General features: G+C 42.6%; 1 long non-coding RNA gene across 1 annotated transcript; it reads right to left on the minus strand.

Annotated features, from left to right (window-relative positions):
• Nucleotides 1-2,773: 2,773 nt before the first annotated feature.
• LOC112958479 lies at nt 2,774-3,966 on the minus strand. The gene is made up of 2 exons (XR_003251427.1): nt 3,846-3,966; nt 2,774-3,096 (listed from the first exon to the last, which is right to left on the minus strand). It is a non-coding gene; the product is annotated as an uncharacterized LOC112958479 (long non-coding RNA).
• Between the last annotated feature and the right edge of the window lie 11,317 nt (nt 3,967-15,283).

A 15,283-nucleotide genomic window follows, 5' to 3' on the forward strand; every position in this document is an offset into this window, starting at 1 on the left:
GAAAAGTTACCTTTGAAAAACCTCCTGGCAAACCCGACTGGAGTTTCATGGCGGTAATGAAACCTGAAACTTGTGGATTTGCGTTTTGGCTGCTAACTTGCACTAAGCACAAATAAGGGAAAAACTACCCCCGTGACACAGGGAAAGCCTTAAAACATCCAGCTACCTCTTCCTTCTCAGGAAGCTCTGTTTCCCTAGGACTTCAAGCAGTGTCTTGGTCTCCAGGCAGGATACTGCAGGAGAGGAGCTCTCCACATTTCCGAGGGCTTTTGGTGCAATATTTGGCACCATGTGCCTAGGGCATTGCACCCAGGGCTACAAAGAGGAGGAGGAGGAGGAAAAGGAGAGGGTAGCACATTCTATCACTCAGTATTTACCTATCAGCCTGAAGAAGTAAAGGAAATATTGGAAATATTTCACCACAGCTGCTCTCAAAGTGATACGGAGACTCCTTCTCATACACCTACAATCCCATTTTTTTTTCTTTTTTTTTTTTTTCTCAGATAGTTATTATTTTTACTGCAGAGAATTTAGTGAGCCTGGAGAAAGTGCCAAAACCGCTACTTTCTTAGGGACAGTGGGTAAAGGGCAAGGCTGCCCTGAAATTAGCAGATAAGAGCAGACCTTAACTGAAGCTTTTATCGGTTGTTTGTGTTCACCGAGGCCAGATGATTTTCAAGGAGCCGCTTAGAGATTTAAAGCACTGATGTGACAGGAGCTCTTTGATTTTAATGTTCCTGCCCTCTTCTTGCAGCCAGTGTTTATGTAAACTTGAGAAAAACTGCCACTACTGTTCATCTCCCTCATTTTTCAACCTTAATGGTAATTACATTCCACGCATGACAGGAGACTCAGCATTGCCTTCAAGACCAGGGCTGCAATGCTGTTTTTGACATGCCATTACTATGCATTAAGTCACAGTTTCATAGAGGGGGAAAAATAACTTGTTGCAGAAGCATGGGCTTAATGAGCATCGTGGAAAACATATTGCTGATTTGTGTGAGAGGTTTAAATAAGATGCTGCGGTCTAAGATTTCGGGAGGCGTCTGACTGATGGAGGCACAACAATCCTATTGAAATTTAGTGGAAGCCAGGTTCAGTTTCTAATGGACTTTTTGAAATCCCAGTCTTTAAGCTTTCCATTTTGCGTGCTTAATATTTTATTCCAGATCTTCTGGAAGAAAACAAGAGAGCATTCAGTGTACACAAGGTGGGGTGTGTGTGCAAGGTGGGTTTGTGTCTARATGTATGACATATAGGTCTCCTAATCAAATGCCTCTTGTTTCTAAGCTTTCCTTTCTGCATAAATGTCTTTACACCTAATGCTTTAGTGTCAACACCTTTTTCAGCACTGCTTTTTTTCCYTTAAGTTCATCTTTTCTTAAGACCAAATCTCTGCTTTTCTGCACAAGACCTGCACCATACCCTTTGCTCTCAGCTTCTCTTCCTTGGCTGATAAGGGCTCTTGTTCTCTGTGCCTTGGAAAAATCCCACATCGCCAAATATCTCTCAGCTCTGTCTGTCCTGCTTCAACTACAGRCCTTAACAAAAGGTGGCCTCCTATTTACTGTGACGACAAATAGACAGTAATCTCAATGCTGTGCCTGCTTAGCGAATAATTCTCTTCAGCTCTGGTTTCATCTGCTTGGGGTTAGCTGTTCTTGGTACTGTCAAGTTGGTTGTTGTGTGGAGGGAGGAAAAACAAGTAACAGTTGCTGGTTAACTCCTTCACACGCAGACTGGTCTGTACAGAGACTTGACTGATCAGTGCAGATTTCACGTTTTTGAAGAAAAGCAGCAAGCCATGTTGTTAAACTGTTACAGGCTCCAGCYTGTAACTGCTGTGTGCATGAAGTAGTGCACTGCCACATGCACAAACCTCTGAGACACCTCGTAGCCGCAAGCAATGGGTGGCAGAGGACAGAGGATACCTTCTGGCTTGCAAGTGAAGTTTCTCCTCCTGCTCCCAAATATCATTACTCATCAGCACTGCACTTTTCCCAGCCATGGGCTAAAATAGATGGACCACAGCRATAAGCAAGTCTTGACATAAATGCATCTTGGGCTCACCGTTTCCACTCTGACACAAAGCCAACTACTCTGGGCAAGGGTTATTTCCTGAGCAGTTCAGCTGCAGCCTTGGCTCCAAGCTCCTGGAGAGGAAAATCTTCATTCTGCCTTAAGAGCTCGCTGCAGGTTCCTGCACATTTCTGCCCCCTAAGCAGAGCCCAGAGGTGCCACAGCTTCTAAAATATATAGGCAGCTTCAAGGATATAGCACTTTTAAAAGTACCTTAGTTGAAAGAGCAACTTTTTTTCTCCCTCCTAGAGAGCAAAATATACTTGCCTATGTAAAAGGGGACAAAAGCCCCTTTTGTTACTTTGCAAATTCCCTTGAGAGGCAAACTTAAAAGAAAAATAAGAAAAAAAAATAGAAATTCACTGTGTGTTTTATCTAAATGATGCTGAGATGAAGCAGCTGAGCAGTATCCTTCTTCTAATGGAAATGGACTGTACACCAATTATATTAGTTTTCATTTTTAAATTACATAGTGGATTTTAAAATTCCATGCTGCTTCCAAAGACGTTTTAAAGGCCTTTTTCAGGATTTTATCTCATGGCCCTTTASAGAACTTTCTTAGATGACACAGACAAAAAAAAATAGTAATAATAAAAAAGAAAACCTAAACCCCAATCGATTGCTCTGGTAATGGAAATGGAAACCCTGCTTGTCCTTATTATCATGAGCCTTATTACCCTTGTCATCACCACCACCATTATGCCACGAGGCTTTTATTCTCGAGGCATCGGGAGGAGGTTTTGCAGCAGAAGGGGCAAGCGCCCAACCTTCCCTCTGCCCCTGGCTTCTGATCCACACTGTCATCTGTCAGTGGCTCTCTTAAGTGCCACTTTATCTTTTCTACCTAATGAGTTACACTTTATTGTATCTGTGTTGGTGTAATGCCTGGAGTTCTCCGTTAAAATCAGGAGCACCAGCAATTAGAGCCTGTGCAGATATTTAGGGAAAAGTAGTCCTTTCCTCATGCTTGGATTCCCATCTCCTACAAAGGGCTTCTGAAGCAGGTCATGAAGGGCACTGGGTAATAAGAAAAGAAATAAGTCAGTAATTTTCACTTGGAACAGACAGCATCCARCTCAGCAAATTTGGCTCATCCAAAAGAGTACACTGAAGACTATATTTTCTATAGTCATACTGGGACAAAATCTCTTTTTTGGTCTATTCAACCTGCCCTAGTTATGTTAGCGGGAATTATTCRATTTTTGTAAGCATTAATGAGAGCAGGGTATAGCCCATGGCAAATACTTTGGAAAATATCGTATTAGTAGCAAATACACCAAGTTTGTGGAGTCATACAAAAAAAGACCACAGGTAAGGCAAATATATAAGGATCATGTCAGTAACCTCACTATTTCAATGGAGTTATTCTACTGTAATTGGATATTTCTGGAGGCACGATTAGGCTGGAATAAGCATGGCTTTTCTCCTGAGTGACATGCAGTAAGCTGGAATTGGAGTGGCCACACAGGAAGTATATAGCATGATTGCGGCAATAGGATTAGACCAGGATATTTCCCCTCATCTAGAAACCTTAGTAGTATAAAACAGCTCCCTCAAGCTTTCCACATCATGTTTTCCTTAGCAGATCTATATATTTAATGGAGTAAAATACCTTTAAGGTAGCACAGACAGCATTTTTCAATTTGAAGGAATATGAGCATTGGTGATCTTAGTATGCCACTGAACTCCCCAAGGAAAGTCYCCAAGGAAACCCACTTTCCCAAAGGTGCTGAAAGAGGGCTCCCAGCCAGGCACATCGCTTTCACCTGTAGTGACATCCCTGCAAAGATGCTGCACTGAAAAGTTCAAATCCCAAGGGCTTTGAAGGGAACCTGGTAGCTGTAGCCATTGAATAGGGATGACCCAAGTCCTACTCTGGGCTCCAGACCCTTATCTTCAGTGGGACAACTCTCCTTCTCTTTCTCCCTTCTCCTTTTCACCAGCACCAATCACCACCTAATTAGCTGCTCCTGTTATCCCTCCCTTTTTCCCATGATTGCCTTGTTCACTCCTAACATTAAGGAATTCCAACTCCCTGGCAATTATCAGCTAATTGGGACTGTATAAGGTCACTGCCCAGGCATTATGCTGACCAAACCAAAATACACACTGACGTTCAGTGCAAACACTAGCCCTGGCGTGAAATACTCTGCCTTTAACCTGAAGCATGTCTTAAAGGCTGCGTGAAGCTGCTCCACACAAAGCCCATCGTGCTTCCGTCACATCAGTGAGGACCAGCTGCRAGAAGGAGTCCCTGAAAGGAAGTGCTGCTGTACATGTTGTGTGAGCAAGTCTCGAGGCAGCCTTCTCTGCTGAGAATGAAAGCAGCAGCATCACTCAGTGCAGTAATCGCACAAACTTCTCCACTCAGTGACACACAGATGATGCTCTCACACCTGTACAGCAGAGATCCCCAAAAATCTCACTCCATGCTGAAGCTGTTGAAGTTTCTTTTACCACATCCCATTTTGGCGAGGTTGCAAAACCTTGCTTTCAAACATTAATTTGATATCTATGCCGTTGTCCTGTTTAGTCTTCTTAGCATCCCGCTTTTATATGCTAGTGTTCTGTTTACACCACAAAAGTCTTGTTGATGTGAATATTTGGGATGTATCTACTAATCATCCAAACGCCCATGCTCAATAGATTGTTTATGCATCACTCTACTTTTTCTTTGTTATTCCTGATTCATTTTATAATTCTTTCTGTCCTTCATTTAGGAAATTGAAATAACATCCTATGACTACAATGTCAATCAGACAGCATCCTTAAGCCACAAGATATTTTCTGGACAGGAAAAGCAAAAAGTTAGAAGAAATCATTTCCTTGCTGCATTGATTATCCCTTCATCTGTAGTAGGGAAGCAAGACACAAGGTTGGTGGCTGTCTGGTGCGCTGGGCTCTGTGCACTGTGGGCACTGTGGTGCACCCAAGGAGGGTGCAAGCAAAGGGGAGGCCAGTGTGCATGTGGCAGGGAGCAATCACTGACCTCGTGGCTTGAGTGACTCCTGGGCCACTGAGCACAGGTGCCCCATGTGGACCACTGCAGCAGGGAGTCTGCATGGGACACTTCTTCACCACAGGATTGCCTTTTGCTGAGGAACCAGGAGCAGATCTTGGCCACAAAAGACCAGGACATAGCCTGTAGGGATACCAGAAAGTCAATTATTTCATATTACACTGGTGCAAAATCAGGAATTCTGCAATTCCATTGCAGTCAGCGACACACAGCTAAGAACAAGAATTACCTTTAGCTTTTGGAATGAAAGACATTTTTTCCTCACAGTGCTATTTTCATTCAACACAGTGCCATTTTCATTCAACAAGAATAACAACATCTCAGGGCCGATACCTTCCCACATGTAAACAAGTTCAAGTGCTCGTCCTGAGGAGCACTGCATGGTGAGAAGGCACTGCTGAGCTGGGGTGAGATACCTATGGACCTATGGGTATACAGGATATATGCCTATGGCTCAGGCTTGTTCTAAAGCCAGCAAGCTGTGGAGTTCAAATATCAGAGACTTTGGGAAGATGGGAGGGGAGGAGTCTCTCCCTTTAGCAACAGAGTAAAGGGAGGGAAAAGGAAGAGCTGCTTTCTGCTGAAAAACCTTCATGTGCTGATTACTGACGCTCAGGTTTTAGATCTTGTGTCAGAAAGCAAAGACTTAACCAATGAGAAAGATTAACAACAGTGAGGCTGAGATTGAGCTTTGATGCAAAGTGATTTAAAACTTGGCTGTGCAAAACAGTGAGCGAGAGAGAGCTTCTTTGTGCTTCCAGCCAAGTAGAAAATCTCAGTGAAATTATCTTAAGTAACGACATCCTTTCTGAGCTTTCACCTCTGCTCTGCATGGTTTCAGCAAGCCGATGCTTGGTGCACACGTGCATAGCAGCAGCACAGAACGATCGTGCAAGAGATGCTTGGAGATGGAGCTGCCCATAGTTTGTGCTCAGAGGGCCACTCTTCAGGCACTGGCAGCTTTCAACTGACTGAAGTAGCCTGGGTCAAATTTCCAGTTCAGGATGATTTTTTTAAGTTTCATTTAAAGTCACTGCTTCAACTGAGAGCCAATTTAAATCAGTGGGAATTTATAACCTCAGTGCTCTTAGGTTGGGCTTTCACTGAACAAAAGTGGCCTCCGATTTTGTCTAATGTCATATACAATTATTATTTTTTTCAGAAATGCAGAGGATGCTGATTCCTATCCATCAGCTGCTTGTTCTCCAGCCTTCATGTTCTCTCTCTCTCTCTGTTGCTTATGGTGTTATTCCCAGGAAATAAACCTGTCTCTACAGCCTTACAGAAATGCTCAGATAGCACAGATGAGTTGTCTCATCTCACTGTCATTTTCCCCCCATAGTCTCTGAACTGACCCATTTCTTCCGGGACTGCTGTGAATTGTGGCCAACCRTCTCTTATCAGACCCAGCATTAAGAGTAATGCATTATGTCATGCAAGGAGAAGGCAGGAAGTGGACCGTCCTCTCCTCTGCTGCCAATGTTTTTGGGGAACGGAAACAAAAAGGCACAAAACCTTTTAACGAGTGAGATGTTGAGTTCATAACTCATTTTCCTCTGTGTATCCTCCTAAGAAAAAAGTCAGTCTCCATTTTCCAGCACCGCAGGCGGGCGAGAGGAGAGGTGCCTCCAGCCCCACTGTGGGCAGATGGCGGCACTTTGGCTCTACCCCTGTTTGGCACTTGAATATTAGGACAGCACGTGCTCCTTGGTGACTCTGCCCCTCACAGGCAGGAGATATTTGTCTCTTTACCATGAGCCCTGACCCTGGCAAGCGYCTTGCTTGTGGTGCTGGACTTGTGGTTGGGCTCATGGTGCCAAAGTGTAGTTGTTGGCAACAGTCCCCAGACATCTTGTCTCTTGTTTACATTTCGCCCTATCAAGGCCTTTTCCCAACACCTGCAGTATCAGGACGTGGGGGCGGCAGGGCTAGCCCTGGGACCACCTCAGACATCCACTTTCCTGGCTGCAAGCCGGGGCCTTTCCAAGCCTGATGGCCCTGTACTACTATGAAAAGTGATTTTCTCTCCAAATTTGTTCTCATCCTCCATCTCCAATTCACTAACCTAAACTCAGCACCAAACTCTGTCACAGATAACATTAATTAATGGCTTTTTAGGTCCAGAGGAACATTTTGGGACAAACTGAGTGTACTATCTCATCAGTCCAAGGGTTTCAGTGGTCCAGGATTGAATCTCCCCATGTCCGTGCTCCTTGCATGCTGCTTACACCGCACCGAGCCATCATCATGTCTATGGGAGAAGCACCCAWGGTGCTTGTGAGCCTGAAGCATACTGCCCCCCTTTTCTACAAAGACTGAGATATGTGTGGAAAGGKCTAGGGAAAAAGGACACCGAAAAGGTCAGCATCATTTGGTGGGTTAGCAGAGAAAGAGGGAGACAGAGCCACTGCCCTGGTACAAAGGRGGAAGGGGCTCTTGTAATTCCTTCTCCATTTCCTATCCAGGAATTTGTTGCAACAAGTCCAGTGAATTTATTATTATGAACTCCCTTACAGGTGGGATGAGTGTTCATTGGAGGTTCTTTAGAAGTGGTTCATTAGAAAAGACTCATTAGAAAACTGCCTACTGACTCTCAGGACTGAGGAGAGGGCTCTTTTGTATGCATGGACCCAGACAAATGTCTTGGTGCYATGGGACCAAACTTGCACGTGGCAGGGAAGACTGGAAATCACAGAGGAACTTTTTAATTTACAACCCATTTTCAATGGCAACAGAGGCCCTTAGAAGCAGAATAGTTAGGAAACTTTCAATATTTCTGAAATTGGTGTTAAATTACAGGTATTTTGACAAAAATCATATTGCAGCTGTGTATGTTTTGTTCTGTCATTTTAGACTACCTTTCCTTTGTTTAAGTTTAAATCAAACATCATATTTCATTTCAAGTTAAATTTAATACATTTTTCTCACTAGTCCAGTCCAATGCATCTTTTGCCAGTTGCTCATCTAGCAGGAAACTAAATAATTTTGTGCTGATAGAAATTACCAACTTGGTTTGTTTTTTAAATTCATCAGCTTGATCACCAACTGAAAAAAATATCGCTGCTCAACTTAAATGCAAAATTACTTTCACAGAAGGAAAATGAACTTGGGCTTCTCCGTCATGTCAGCATTCTTAAATATTTTCTTAAAAGGCCTGAGTTCYTAAATCTACAGTTACATTTGCAAATCAGTTAGCTTAATTTCTAGAGAGGATGTGTATCCCGTAAGTGGTTAAAACTCGTACTGAGGCTGGTGGGGTGTTTTATATATCTCTATCATTGAAAYGAAATATTCAAAACAGTTTTATTTAGGGTACTTGGATATGAAGTCTGACTTTAAACACCAAAGTTTCAAATTTTAATCCACGACATATTTGCCTACATGTTACCTGTGCTGAAATGCATTAGGGCAAAGTGGATGAAGGAGGGTTTGTCCAAAGCAAATTGTCTTATTATGTTACCTTCCTTCATCCACTGAGTCAAAATGAGGGTTTCATCTTATAGCAAGCTGCACCYGTTTTGATCACCAAAAGATTTTCCACAGCTCAAAGCTGCCTTCACCATGTACTGTACAAACTGTGCTGTGGATGACTGATTTTGAAATTGAGACTCCTTGACTGAAAATTGTCMCATGAAGCACTCGGTGCACCAGGTGGAAGGTGTCATCATCATCATCTGTCATCTGCAACATGAACAACACTTCAGCATCTTCTATTGGAACTAGAATTACATAATTATCCTTTTTTTTTTTCAATATAGCAGGTAGGTTCTCCTAATATTTCAGCTATCAAGAATTTATTGAGATGATAGAACAATGATATAACTAATTACAGTGTGAATGCTTCCAAATAATCATATTAAGATCATGAATTTCCCCAGTCCTTCAATGCAGTAGTGAGGAACAAGTACATAAGATCTTAAGAAACATATGGGTGATTTACAATTCAAATGTTTTTGGTTACTTTCTAGTATGATTGAAAAGATCACAATAGCAGATTTGATTTTTTCTTTAACCCTTTTGAGAAATTGAATCAGCTCTGACATCTGTGCTTTTTTCCCAAAACTGAAATCTTTAAATCAATTTTTAATAAGATTGTCATTGACAAATCCATTGAAACATTAGCGAACATTTAAATACTAATTAGCTAAACCACTGCTAATCTCTCCTCAGCAGAGCTCACAGATACAAATGTCCATTAAACATGAGTTTGTCCCCAAGGAAAGAAAGGTCAGAGGGGAGTGTTCAGTCAGCTGTGAGATTATGTTAACACAGAGTTAAGAGTAATAATCTTTGCAAAAAAAGCTAAACTTTCTTTTACTTTTTCAAATAATTACATTAACAACAGGGTGGAGAGAGGGAAGGCAAGGGAAGAATTACAAGAAGCAAATCAACAATTGTTACCTCTTTAGCAGCAAACCAAAGTCTCATCAATCTGTTGCTTAAAGAGTTATGAGCTAATTCATCCTCTGCGTACAGCTAAATCATTGAGCATCTTGGCAATCATTTCTACCGAGCTAAGGCCTTCTAGGTCTTCTTTATATRCTTCTTAAATGTAAGGTGTTGACATTTGACACTTGGCAATTTTTCTCATTTATCCTCTCTTCCCAAATCAGAAGTCTATCATCTCGGATCTACTTCTGCATCCCATCCAACAGTKGCAGACTATTTGCTGTGACCTCAGAGGAGAGCAAAGTAAGTGGTATGTGTTCAACATGTGCTCCCGTTTTGCCTTTGCCTCCTTTTGCTTTCAGGGTGCTGTACCCCAGTTCTGTGCTCAGGCAAATGGTTTTGAACATGCAAACAAGTCTATTAAAGTCAATGGGATTTCTCTTGTACTTCAAATTACACAACTGCTTAAGTGCTCCAGTAGACTGAAGCCATAACTCATTAGAGCTGGCAGCACGGGGGTATGTTTAAGGATATCCTAGAGTGTTTTTACAAATTATTTATTTATGTTGCATTGAAGGACTTCAGCACCTGTCTAAAGTTAAGTACTTGTTTCCTCAACAAGGGCCTCAAATACCTTCTTTTCTAGTTATATCTAGTGCCTCTTCCTCCCTACACAGCTTACAGGGAGAGGCGGCCGCAGAGAGCGTCCCTGGAGACATGGAGCCTCAGAAGTGCAGCTTTACTGATAATGTAAAATCAATCATTTCAAATGARCAGGCAAAGCACATGATAAATGATTCCTCTCCCCAGTAGCAGTTGCGAGAAGCRTCTATATTAACAGCTCCTTCTTACCAGAAAATGTTCTCATTCCAATACCCTACAAATCAGCCTGCTTTGTTAAAATGGCATGATTTATAAAAAATAGACTGCAGGCAGCCTAGAGCACGGTAACGTTGAAGTTAGAGCCAACATAGTGGTATTTAGAAAGTAAAAACTACTACAGGAACTGTTTTAAAAGCCACAAACACTGAAATGATATAGTCTGGTGAGGCCTAATATGTAACAGATGGATTCTCCATGCTCTTGGAAAGCTTTGTCATTAAAGTCTCTCAACAGTGTCTTTTACAAAAAACAAACAAACAAACAAAAAAAACCCAGAAAAACAAACAAAAATTCACCACCACCACCAAGAGAAACATATAAAATTGTTCTTCCCAAAAATAAGGCTTAAAAAAAATCATTATCTCAAAGGAAAATGAAAAGAAGGGTGGGTTGTTTGCGTACCACGCTGATTATCAGGCTAAGGATAACTTGATTTATTTGGGAGCTTTGGAAAAATCTCAATACAGAAAAATATTACAGCTTGCTGTCATAATTTCCTAGAGTTTAAGTGTTCATTTGTACTGTTCCAAGCTAGGAGGGGCTGCTCTGTCTTTCAGTCTGACCTGTTATATATCACAGGTCATTACATCTCACCAAGTCACTTTTGTTTCGAGTCCAATAACCTATGTTTTGCTACAGGATATCTCCAGAAAGGCATCCAGTCTGGATATAGGGACTTTAGGAGCCAGAGAATCTCCCCCTTCCCAATGTGCTCCAGGGATTAGGCTCGCTCTAATAAAACCACATGTTACTTTTCAGAGCAATTTGTCCAGCTTCAACTTTCAGCCACAGATTCTGCTTATGACTCCCTTCACCATCTCTTTGGTATTTAGTCTTCTCTATCTCTTGAGTACCTATTTGTATTTTGAATATGCAAAGCAAGTCCATCCAAGTCTCTCTCTCTAACCCTTAATTCTATTTTTACAGCCTTTTCTGTGCTCTCAGAGCCTAACTCTTACAAGCAGAACCTGCTGAACTTGCAATATTTCAATATTGTTCTCATCAGTCCCAGGTATGGAGGTTCTCAGGGTTCAGTAACATCATCATTCACTCAAATGTTACTGGCAAGAACTGGAGTATTGCACTGTAATCCCTTGCTTTCTTTCTGGTCCAACACAACCCTGACAGCTTTTTGTTATCTGGAGTGAAGTGTTGTGGGTTTTTTCTTTTCTTTATTTATTTTTTTTTTTTGTAGATGAGGAGATGAGATCTGTATCTTTTATTCCAAGGCATATCAACTTTGCATTTCGTATATAGCTCAGCTTCACTAAGCTGATGGAGTATTCAGATTCCTTACAAAGCTCTTTGTATTTTTATGCAGCTTCTTTTGCTGCTAAACTTTGTAATTCCAGCAGAGGAAGACATTGGCTTTGTTTAGGCTGAGAACTGGCATAAATTCTGTTCCTGTCCCCAAATACTTCATTAACAAAGCCTTGTAGAAATTTATTCATTATTTTATGTGAGTCTTATATCAGGATAACTGGTTTAAATTATCTCACTTATTCTTTGTGGATATTGACAATCTATTCAATATCTGAATACCAATAATCTCATAGAGTGCTCCAGCTTTTCAATGGTTTGAAATTCAGATAAAGATGAGACTAAACTCACATATTTATGGTCTGAAATCTCCTATTTTGCAACTGTTTGAGCATCTAAAGAACCACATTCATGTAGCCTTGCTTAGCAAGAATGATCTTGAAACACACTTTTTAAAAAGCCATAGGACCCAAAACTGGAGGACTTTGAAAGGAGTAAGGTGATACTGCAGGATTACTACAAGTGTAGCTTGGCCTCACTTGAGGACATTTAATTCCTGCAGCCATTTTGCATCAAAAACAACTCCTGAACAAACGTGACTGCACTTAAATGTAGTTTCTGTCCATGAAATCTGCAGGTTTGTGGTTAGAAGACCCTAACAGCTTCATCCCAAATGAATCAAGTCACTATGGGATATCTTCAGGCTGATGACACACATGCATACGCCAAAAACGCTTATTTTGCTCTAGCTGTGGCAAGAATGGTGGGGCCAAGATGGACTTCTCATCTCTTCTCCCATTCAAATTCCACATGCCAGCAGGGAGTGTGTCCACATCCCACTGGGCTGCCTATCATCTCACGGTATCTTCTTGGGTTCCAGGCCTTTTCCTTAAAATTATCACATCCCACTTCCACAGCGGCTCTGAGTAAGACTCGCCAAGACTGACAGAGTTTTTGACATGTCAAGATTGTTACATAAGGAGAAATCTCACTGTCCCTAGTCACTTCCCCTCCCCTCCAGAATGTACAACGTTGTCCGATAAAAGCTATATTTGCTTCAAAATTAAAATGATGCAGATGTGTTTTATCCTGTACAAGAAAGAAAACAGCTGTGAGCTTAAACATTGCACAAAACCCCTGACTTTGACTCTAATCTTCAGATAACTTCTGCCATATCATATGCTCAGCACCAGGGGGAATATCAAAAGCACTTCCAAATAATATTTTCACATAAAATCTTGCTAAGCAGCAGACCAAATCCTCAACTGGCTTGAATCAATGAAGATATAAAATTAATTTCACTGAATATCTGGTTCAGCATCGTATTCCTTTTACGCTTATTATGTGGCTTTGTTTGCAATAAAAAATAGCCAAATAAAAATAAAGTCTACATGGCTAAAAGGAAGAAGAAAGCCTAGAGTTTTACCACAAGCAGGGTCTTTTAACTAATGAAGGACCTAGGGCCTGAGATGATGGTCTCTGTGTGGAAATGTAGATTGATGAGATACCTAATCTGCAGCATGTCTGTCAACCCAGGGCGGTTTACAAACCCCATTGCTGTAGCTTTCCTTCGCGGATAGCTCTTCACGTGAAGAGCTCCCTCCCGGGAGCATCCCTCCCGGATGCTCACCCTATTTCTTGGCTACAGTTCAGTAGGGCAGATCCTTTGGATCATTACAAACCTACAAGTAGGGCCATTGCTTAGGTATCAGTGTTGCGTTTTGAGCTCTCTTTCATGTCTTTTCATTTCTTTCATAAATTTACGGATCTCCAAATTTCAAGGATGAGGTGACACTGAATATTCAGGCTGTGAGCACCAAGACCTGTCATCTTCCCTGTCTTTGCTAAGTCTGGAAGAAGAGGAGAAGTCCTGGACACGGGAAAACTTCTCCCCTTATCTCTGAGATCCCAGTGCCCGTTGTTGAGCTGTTGGGTGCTCAGTAAAGCAGGCTCTTGCTCCCTCCATACCCTGGGGCTTGTTGTATTTAAATATCCATTAGCACCAACACCACAACACAGGCCTCAAACATGAGCACCCTATGTTGCACTTTCCCTACAGGTCAACAGGTAAAAGATTATTTTGTGATCCAAAACAGCGGGGCCGTCACTCAGGTGGGCAGCACCTTTACATCTCTAAAAACAAGGGTGAAGTTACCCTGCAGGTCCCAAAGGACCACTCAGCCTGGGCACCTGAGCGCCCAGCAGAGCCCGGGCAGCGTTTCACATCTTCACCTGCTCTACTCGGAGCGCATCATTTTGGAGATCTGTGTGTACGCATCTGGCGTYGTAGCTGGAATTTGGACCCTCGCCACTGCTTCTTTCCCTCCTGCTCTCCTTCCTTCACTCCTATTTAACCTTTGCTACCACCACCAATGGCCCTTACACATAGTCATTGTCAGCCTCACAGCTTCCAGCCACGAGCACGGAGGACTTTTACCACCAACAGGGCGATAGGCTCCCACCAACATCCCTTGGCTCCTCATTGCCAAGGGGCCACATGCTTCCTCATCCCTCCCCCCTGCAAAGGGGGCCAAGGCCCTCACATTATCTCTTCTGGCATATTATTACCCCGTTAGCAAGCTGCAGTCTGCAGCAGTTCCCACATCCCAGATAAAGCTCCCTCCCCTCCTTTGATTGCTGCTAACTCATACTTTCCAGAGTTGATTTATCCCAGGCCTCATAAAAATGCTTCAGAGCAGCCAAAATGCACYGCCTTCTGAACACATCAGATTCCTTCCAGCACCAGGTATTTTAAAAAGACATATCCCTGGGGAGGATGCCTCTCCCAGTCCAACTCCTGCGGACAAAGGCTTCACACTTTTCCCTTAAATCACATAAAGCTTTGGCTGGGCAGAGCTATCATCACTGTTATTAGTCACAGTTGGCCAAACCAGTGTTTGCTGGATATCTCCAGGGCATCTTTCTTCTCTCCTCCTTTGTGCCACCCCCCAAGCCTCCCAGCACATAGGGTTTTACCCCTGCAGCCCTGGGGAAGTCCTGGCCACATGTCACTGGGGTTGCACACATGGAGGAGATGCCCATGCCCAGCTCGTCCTCACATTGCACCTGCAGCTCTTGGGGTTCTCCTTCAAAGTGCTGGTGTCCCATATGGAGACACATCTGCAACCCTAATGAGCTGCTTTCACTCTGTCCATTATCAGATGGTTTTTAGCTGCTCTCTGCTTATTGTAATAAGCTAAAAATAGACCCTTGACTTCCCTTGGTATCATCCTAGCAAAGGAAAACACATTGAGGTAGTAGCACAGTAGAACAGAGCCAAGTGACCCCAAATCATCACTCTGCTGCATCCCAGAGAAAGGGTCTACTAAGAGGCAGCAAATCTGGCTTTTCTGAAACCCCCAAAAGCCTGTTTTGCTCTTTGAAAGACTCCACATTTCTCCAGAAGAAAAAAAAAAGAAAGAAAATGCCTTAGACAACCTTAAACATTGCCACATAAAAACGTGCTCTCCTATCAATGGAAACAGATGACACCCAACAATCAAAGCCCTTGACTTTCTCCTCACTCAGTTGGGCAGAAAGCTGAGTCCATGAGAGAAGAATAGAATAAAGACCCTTTGGTTTCTTACTTTCTACAGTCCCGAAGGCCAGTRCCACATAGGCCATCCTGCGGGGCTGCAACGTCACGCGAGGGAC

The sequence above is a fragment of the Nothoprocta perdicaria genome, unplaced genomic scaffold, assembly GCF_003342845.1.
Source record: "Nothoprocta perdicaria isolate Ctin4 unplaced genomic scaffold, notPer1 scaffold_87, whole genome shotgun sequence".
Classification (NCBI taxonomy): domain Eukaryota; kingdom Metazoa; phylum Chordata; class Aves; order Tinamiformes; family Tinamidae; genus Nothoprocta; species Nothoprocta perdicaria.